The sequence below is a fragment of the Triticum aestivum genome, chromosome 2D, assembly GCF_018294505.1.
Source record: "Triticum aestivum cultivar Chinese Spring chromosome 2D, IWGSC CS RefSeq v2.1, whole genome shotgun sequence".
In the NCBI taxonomy this organism is placed as follows: Eukaryota; Viridiplantae; Streptophyta; class Magnoliopsida; order Poales; family Poaceae; genus Triticum; species Triticum aestivum.
Genome location: NC_057799.1, coordinates 563,358,571 through 563,367,405, shown reverse-complemented (window position 1 = coordinate 563,367,405; position 8,835 = coordinate 563,358,571). Strand labels below are relative to the sequence as shown.

The window sequence follows — 8,835 nt, the reverse complement described above, 5'->3', positions numbered from 1 at the left end:
TCCCGACCGACATATCTTTCCCGTCCGACTGTTTGACGGCTATCAAAAGCATTACCGACTGACTTTTCTGTTGGCCCTGGAATGAACCTTTCCCAACCGACTGTCTGATAGTAGACTTTCCCGACCGACTGTTTGATGGTGCTTTCTTTGCCGACCGACTTTTTGTCGGCCTTGCCACAAACCTTTCCCGACCAACAGTAGGACGTTGTTTTCTTTTGCCGACCAACAGTTCGATAGCATTTTATTTAGACGAGCAAGATATATTTAATAGCCACCCATTATTTGGCTTGTGCCTTGCCAAACCATATCAATCAAGTTGCATATCTCATTACAACACTATCAATCAAGTTACAGTAACTTGCATGTACTCCGAAAATACTAAACCAGGACCAAAGGAGAATATTCACTAACTGAAAGGAGGAAACATTTATGCTTTTATCACCGAGACAACTGGTATGTTTACAAAATGATAGATGCATGTCCATCGATTCATTGTTTGCTACATTACACAAAATACCCAGTTGACAAGACACCATATAGGTTTACAAAATGATACATAGAGGACGCTTTGTTATTGCTCCATTACACAAAATGTCTAGCTGACGCAAACTGCCATCTTCATGGTTCCTCCCTGGTCCTCTTGTATGTCATTCCTACAAAGGATTAAAAGAAGTCACCGGTGAATTCATGCATTCATAGAGATAATGGCAAAAATAATAATTGTATAAAGATCAATGGCAAAACCAGGGCATGTCCAGACGCCCAATTATTGGGAGCAACACATCAACCGACGGACACACGTAAGTCATTTTTGTAGAAAAGACTGCACTAGTTTTCTTTCTTTTTCTTCTCTGGAGTGGAAAAGACCGCACTTTGCTGCACTAGACGGCAATAAATTTGGCAAAATTATTACTATCTAATACACAACTAGGAGTTTCAATGATGAATGCAGCATGGCCTGGGAAAAGCATTGTGAAAAACCCACATACATTAGGAGGTTATACATACTTTCCCTATGTTAGAAATGAATTTCAAGGAGAAGAATCTATTCGCAATCATTTCTAAATGCAGTACTAAGCACATGAGGACCTGCAAAATACTAGTCAAAAAGCATCTGAACTTAGGCTGCACCTGACTATTATATTCATAAAAGCATTGGAAAAAGCATCTGTAATTTAGTGACACAAATTAGATTAAATTGATAACCATCCTCTGATCTCACTGCACTAAGCACTAGCAACTAAGGCTGCAAGTGGATGCCCATGGTGCCCATATCCAAGCCCGCAAAAATTGTCGTCGTGGATACCACGGGTAAGGTGCCAAAACGATGTGGGCTGTCCCATGGGTATTGGGCTATTGGGGCTGGAAGACTATGTGCTTCTGATAGTTCGACTTGTTATGATCCAAACTGACAGAGGAACATGTGTTAGAGAAGCTATATTCACTTCTCTAGTTAATTTTGATGTTTTCAGATTATGCAAGAAAATGCAATATGGTTGTGCACAAACTACTGTGTTATCCGTACGAAGTTCATCCATGGTCAAATCTTTGTACCAACTTATAGGAACACTTATGCAAGATGAGTTGTGGCAATTGCGGGACGGACGTGGGTGAATTAACAATGACCTTTTAGAACTAACTTGCTTATGCGGTTATGCCATATGCATGGTAGGATATAGGTTCAATTCGTTTCATCCATCACTATACATTTAAATTTCCATGGATTGACAGTAGTGACCACAATTCACATGCAATACACGATGTAAAAACTGCAAATACACTGGGAATCCTACTTGCTTGAATCTTGATGCATAGAAAATGGAGTACTAACAAATGAATGTGAAGTGCAAGCACTAAACTACCAGCCAAGTTCCCCTCCATCTTCTAAAGATTGAAGTCTAGCGAGAAGCCATAACAAATAGATAATATGCCTAAAAATTGATAGCGTTAATGTCTTATATGAACTTTATAATCCTTAATGTCTGTGCTATGGGTAGAAGTAGCATTATTTTGACAATTTTGAGCATGAGTGAAACAAAGAATTGACTATCATTTGACCACTGACATACAAAACTGACGCTCAAGAACTATTTATTGTTACTGGACTAAGATTCAGAAAACTAGCATACCATTTTGACATTGTGCATAGCATAGAAGACAATACTCTGTTTTAAAACTTCCTCTGTTCGTTTGGTAAGTTTACCTTCTATTATAATACAAGCAATCTCCAGTATATAATCTGTTCAGATGTCCAAAGTCGAAACCTAAACAGTCAGAAACCAGCATGTAACCTGTTAGTCATGACTTTTGCATGGTGTAAAATTGATAATATGGGTTCCAACAGAAGCAACAAAATACTAGAATGACATATTGAGATGTCAATTAGAGTACAAAATAGCACAAATGGAGTGAAATGTCCGTATCATGCACTTCACAACAGAAAACAACAAAACAAATTATTTCTCGACTTATGATACCATGGAAATAAGTAATGAGATGTATATTGTGTAGGGGCAGAGCACATATGATGCACTGTAACCCACATGACTCATGACCAACTATTTTTTTAGACATTCAGAGAAGATTATTTTGCAGAAACAATGCAAACCAACTACAAACTGAATGAAAAAGAGTGTCATCGGCATCCAGGTCAAGGACAACAAACATATATGTTGGCAATATTCGATTAGTCATCCTCTCCCAAATATTACAAAGTTTAAAGGTGTACCGACTTTTTACTCATCACGCGTCTTTGCAGCTTCCTCTCTGTGTTGCCAGATCAATCTGCGGATGCAAAAAGGATAGGTAAAGAATGATTGTTTCCAATAATCAAACTAGGATCTAGTAAGAGAAATTAATTTAACAAGGGTCTAGGAAAGATGAGCAGTTCTACTGCAAACTAACGAATAGGGATATGAGGGAATTAAGGTAAACAAGCCTGCAGTTGCACATCAAAATCCGAAGCAAATGGGAAGGACTCACATGTTAGAGGTAGGGGTCGAACGGCGCAGCCGCTGGGAGAAAGGCGACGCAGTGGGCAGAGCGCCACCGCCGGGAGGAACGCGTACCAGCAAGAAAGATCATATGCTCGGAGCGCGAGGGCAGGGACGGTGGTCTGGCTGCAGCAAAACAACATGGCAGTGTGGGCCATCGCGTGTGGCAGGCGGGGGATGAACAGAACAGAGTGGTAGCCACCGGCGGCTGGCGCATGGGACGGATGAAACAGATGGCTGATGTACGCCGTGTGGCCTGCTAGCACTCCGTGCGGAGGAGACGCGCAAGAGGGGAGAGCCCTCCATCTCCATGGCTAGACGCGCACAGATCGACGGCCGCGTACCATTTCCTCCACTTCGGGGTGGAGCTCACTTGATTCATGCTTGCAAATCGACGGGGCAGTGAGGCGGCGATGCCTTCCTCCACATCGGGGCGGCGACACCTTCCTCCACATCGGGGCAGAGCTCGATCTGAGGGAGACGGGTGGAGGAAGAGGATGGGAGCCGCCGCCGCTCAGATCTGGAGAGAGAGAGAGGTTTTTTTGAGTAAATGGAGAGAAAGAGATAAGGGAGGGAGAGAGGGCAGAGAGATAGGGGAGAGATTAAGTGGGCTGTGGCCTGTGGGGTGAGAGGGCGAGAATTTCGGATTGCTTCGCGCGCTAAATTTCCCAGGCGCGCGCGCGCGCGGATATTTTGGGTTGCCCAGTTGGCGACCCACGGTCGGTCGGCATTATTTGCCGACCAACAGTTCGATTGTACTGCAATTTTTACCGACCAACAGTTTGATGCTATATGTTTCAGCATTCCCGACCGACATTTGGTTCTTACAAGTTAGTATTACCATCCAACTGTTTGATAGAAATTTTTCCGACCAATAGTGGGTCGGCAAAACTGACTTTTACCAACACACGTCAGTAGGGAATGCAGTGTCGTGGTGTAGTGGTGGTACGATCTTGATGTATCGCGAGCTTTGCTATTATAGTTGGATCTTATGATGTTTCTCCCCCTCTAGTCTTTAAGAATTTGAGAACACTTGATGTATGTCTTGCATGTGCTTATCTGTGGTGACAATGGGATATCACGTAATCTACTTGATGTATGTTTTGGTGATCAACTTGCGGGTTCCGTGACCTTGTGAGATTTTGCATATGGGTTGGCACACGTTTTCGTCTTGACTCTTCGATAGAAACTTTGGGGCATTCTTTGAAGTTCTTTGTGTTGGTTCAATAGATGAATCTGAGATTGTGTGATGCATATCGTATAATCATACCCATGGATACTCGAGGTGACATTGGAGTATCTAGGTGACATTAGGGTTTTGGTTGATTTGTGTCTTAAGGTGTTATTCTAGTACGAACTCTAGGATAGATCGAACGGAAAGAATAGCTTCATTTTATTTTACTACGGACTCTTGAATAGATCGATTAGAAAGGATAACTTTGAGGTGGTTTCGTACCCTACCATAATCTCTTCGTTTGTTCTCCGCTATTAATGACTTTGGAATGACTCTTTGTTGCATATTGAGGGATAGTTATATGATCCAATTATGTTATTATTGTTGAGAGAACTTACACTAGTGAAAATATGAACCCTAGGCCTTGTTTTCTAGCATTGCAATACCGTTTACGCTCACTTTTATCACTTGCTACCTTGCTGTTTTTATATTTTCAGATTACAAAAACCTATATCTACCATCCATATTGCACTTGTATCACCATCTCTTCGCCGAAGTAGTGCACCTATACAATTTACCATTGTATTGGGTGTGTTTGGGACACAAGAGACTCTTTGTTATTTGATTGCAGGGTTGTTTGAGAGAGACTATCTTCATCCTACGCCTCCCACGGATTGATAAACTTTACACTACTAGAAAAAGGCTTACTAGTGGCGCACCAGTTTTGCCTACTAATGGCGCACTACTGGTGCGCCACTAGCATCACGCCACTAGTAATTTTTACTAATGGCGCACCGCTGGTGCGCCATTAGTATCTGGTACTCTAATGGCGCACCGGGCAGTGCGCCATTAGTATAGGCCACGGTGCGCCATTAGTATGCCTCCCAGGGGGCCATATATACCCATGTGTTTTGTCATACTAATGGCGCACTGCAGTGTGATGCGCCATTAGTATCCTTCGGCATACTAATGGCGCACTGCTGGGAGATGCGCCATTAGTACCCTCTGGCATACTAATGGCGCACTGCTCTGGGATGCGCCATTAGTATCCTTTGGCATACTAATGGCGCACGTTGGCGTGATGCGCCATTAGTATGTATATTAGGGATTATTATTTTTTCTTTTCTGATTTTTGCACAGATTACAAAATATATTATTGGACAGAAAATAAGCAGCAGGACACAGCAACAGCAGATTCATCGAATACAATAGAAGATTAGTCTCCGAATACAATTCATCATATTAGTCTCCGAATTCAAAAGACCGAACGAAGATAGAACATTACAAGTCTCGAGACCGCGAGTAGCGAGTTTGTCTTCACATTACAAGTCGATATCGATCATCTAAACTACCATCACATAGAAGAGAGATGCGGTCATCACGATGAGCATCATCGCGATGAAACTGGTCTTCATCCGGTTCCTCCAACGCTCCCTCCTCTCTCCCGCTAGATAGCACGCGTATCTAGATTCCGCCTCCGCCCTAGTGGTGTACCCTTTGTAACTGTTACCGCTGAAACGGTGAACCTGTCTCCGACACTCCTCCCAGTCGTCGTAGACTCCGGAACCTTACCCTTGTACACGACATACGACGGCATCTCCATGCACTAGCCAAACAACAGACAATACATAAGCAATATATAAGTATGCAACAAAAGGATCGGAAGAGAAAAACAAGACATCCATAGCACGATTCATGGTCCTGCTAACAAATAGCATCGATTACATCTAAGTTGAACGACTGTCCAAACCAAAGAGACATACAAGTTCACTACAGTTTAATTACAACATGAGCTAATGAATGTTTCAAAACTACACATAGCATCACAACTTTCGACTCGACTCATGGGACCGGAGCGTGGACGAAGCCGCCGTCTGTCGTGATGGTCATGAAGTCGCGGGCGTTGTCAGCCTGCATTTGTAGCGTTGTGTCTATCTCGCTGTTGGACGGTTGAAATTTGAGGTAGAACTTCCCCGAGGTACGAAGGACATCTTGATGGATGATTTCTGCAAACTCCGACTGGATGCGAAAGAATTCTTGTCGGATGTCCGCGTCCTGGATTGCCCCCAAGCTTGCGGCCCAATCTTTGAGATTATTTGGTAGCAGAAGGTGATTATGGTCCCGCACGATCGCCCGCATGTGATGGAGGGCGTAGTAGGCATCCTTCTGACCGCCAGGCGGCTGCTTGACGCAGGGGAACGTCGTATTGTGGGTGAACACGTGCCTGCCGTACCTACGAACTGGCCTCTTAAAGGTGCCTCCAGATGCGGCGTAGCCGGGGAGAGCATCATCAAGAACTTTCTTGATATTTGTGTAGTCTATCTTGGAGTCACGGTCCGGGTCGAAATACGTGGCCATGGAATATTTCGGGCTTAAGAGGATGAGTGTGCAATGTGTGTCACTGCACAGAACACGGAATGTTAGAAAAAAAAGAACGATCAAAATCTAAGAAATCATATGTTACGGGGCGGTTAGGAGATGACTTACTCGGGAAAGTAAGGCACGAGGAAGTTATCCTTATCTGGGTTTGCCAGAATGACGCCTTCGAGGTGTGAACTCGCGACTTGCCGGTCCCCAGCGCTGCCCAAGATCTTGGCACGCATGTAGAAGGGGTCGACTATCACAATGTCCGGGGTCTTGTCTCTAATGATCCGCATCTCCATACTCAGCGAAAACAGCCGAACGAAGGTGTAGTGCAGCGGATGAAGGTTAAGCATAGCAAAGATGTCATCAAATCGCAGGACGATCGTACCCCCAACGGCGCTATCCACAAAGCCCTTGCCCTCTGGCACCTTGGCCACGAAAACCGGGTATGCCACATCATTCTCTCTGAGACGCCGCTTCTCCAAAGAAAGAACACTGTCATGCAGACTCCGCATAGCACCGGTTGCAGCATTGAGCATATTTGTCGGTAGCATCGGCCTACCTGCCACATGCACCCTCCTCGAGATATCCTTAGGTGAAGGTGGTCCGTCCTGAGCACGGATCGTACTCGGTGCCGGTTGGCTCGCACTGGCGCCCTTGTTAGTCTTTCGTTTCCGTCCCTTCTTCTTGATCTGCTGTAATGGGATCGAGTTCTGCTCACAGACCGCCTTCTTGAGCGTGTTGGGGCTGATAATATTTGGCACCTCAGCTATCTGAGGCTTGGTGAAGGCGGCAGCTGGAGGCGTCTCCTGAGAACTGAACGCCAGACGACGCCTGTTGCAATTGGGTTTCTCCGCCGTACCAGCTAGATCGCGGTCGTCTTTTTGAGGGTTGGGTTCTTGAGAAGGAGGCCCGCAGAACTCGTCACCGTACCCATGTTCGGCAAAGTACTTATCGACGTTGGTAAATGTACCGTCGTCGTTGTCGTCGTCGTCCGGATCCTGTGCCATATGCATGTTCGGATCCTGTGCCATAGGGATGTCCGGCAGGTCTGGTAGCGTTGCGGCGTTCTTGCCATGGCTTGGCGCTGGCACGACTGGCGGTCTTGTCTGTGGGGTGGTGTCCCCCGCCCCCAAACGAATCTGGCTCTTCGGCCAAAGCAGGGGCCAGCTTACACAGGCGCTGAGGGTCATCACATCATCTTCGTCGGCCCCAGCGGGTCGAATCGGAGGTAACAACTCGTCGCAGCCTGGCAGTACCCGAACCAGTTCAACCCTATAGAAGGTGGGTGGCATCGGATTACCGTGGAACACGCGGTTGCCCGGTTGAACGATTCTGCCCTTGGCGACATCGACCAACTCGCCGCCCACGAAGTGCAGGAGAGTGCAAGGAACATCGGTGGCGCCCTGCGAAAACATGTAGGGCGTCAGGGATGCCCAGTCAAAGGCAAGGAGATGAAGTCATCGGCCGAGAGGCTTAGTTACCGTGATGCCGTCGAGCTCGGCTAATGTCGAGGCACCGCCAACGGCGGGCGTGCGCGTGCAACTGACGGAGGGGCCGCTTGCTGGCGAGGTGCCGGCCGGCGTACACCCAGGTGCATTAAGCTCCAATGCCCGTGCCGGCGCCGGAGACACGAATACCGCCTCCGCCGGAGACACCAATGGCGCCGCCTGCGCGTTGTGCGAGTTGCTGGCCGTGAAGCTGGGAACCGGGGGAGGCCCCTGTTGGCCGCCCGCAATCCACGTCGTCAGCCCCTGAATCAAGGTAGGCACAATGGCGGTGAGCGTCGTTCCCAGTTGTTGTTGCACTTGCTCTTGGACAATCTCCGGAATCCGCGCCACTTGTGCCTTGAGTTCTTGAACCTCGCGCGACTGGCTTTCCGAGCTGGTCTTTTTCTCCTTTCGCCCACCAGCGGTATAGTATGACGACCATTTTGTGGACAAGCCTTTGCCGGCCACACGACCAGCTGACGACGGCTTACTGAGCTTATCCTTGTTTTTCATTACGTTCAACGCCCTATTTAAAGGGGTGTCAAAAGGGGAGCTCTGAGATGACCCCGCGCTACTGCTTTCAGCCTCCTGCGGAAGGAATGTGAACCATTTAGAAATTTGGCTTCATTAACTAGAATGCAACCATATATGTAGCTAATTACGCGGGGGTGTATTCCTTACCAGAACTTTCTCAAGCGCCTTGGTCTTCGGATCCGTGGTAAGCTCCTTTGTTACCGGGTCCTCCTTGTACCGGGCCCTGACAAAGTTCCTGGTCTGCTTGTCAGGGAATTTCTCGAAGCGGGGCGGTAGGCCT

General features: G+C 46.8%; 1 long non-coding RNA gene across 1 annotated transcript; it reads right to left on the bottom strand.

Annotated features, from left to right (window-relative positions):
- Nucleotides 1–407: 407 nt before the first annotated feature.
- LOC123054524 (uncharacterized) lies at nucleotides 408–3,612 on the bottom strand. The gene is made up of 3 exons (XR_006426219.1): nucleotides 2,983–3,612; nucleotides 2,204–2,784; nucleotides 408–653 (listed from the first exon to the last, which is right to left on the bottom strand). It is a non-coding gene; the product is annotated as an uncharacterized lncRNA (long non-coding RNA).
- Nucleotides 3,613–8,835: the final 5,223 nt, after the last annotated feature.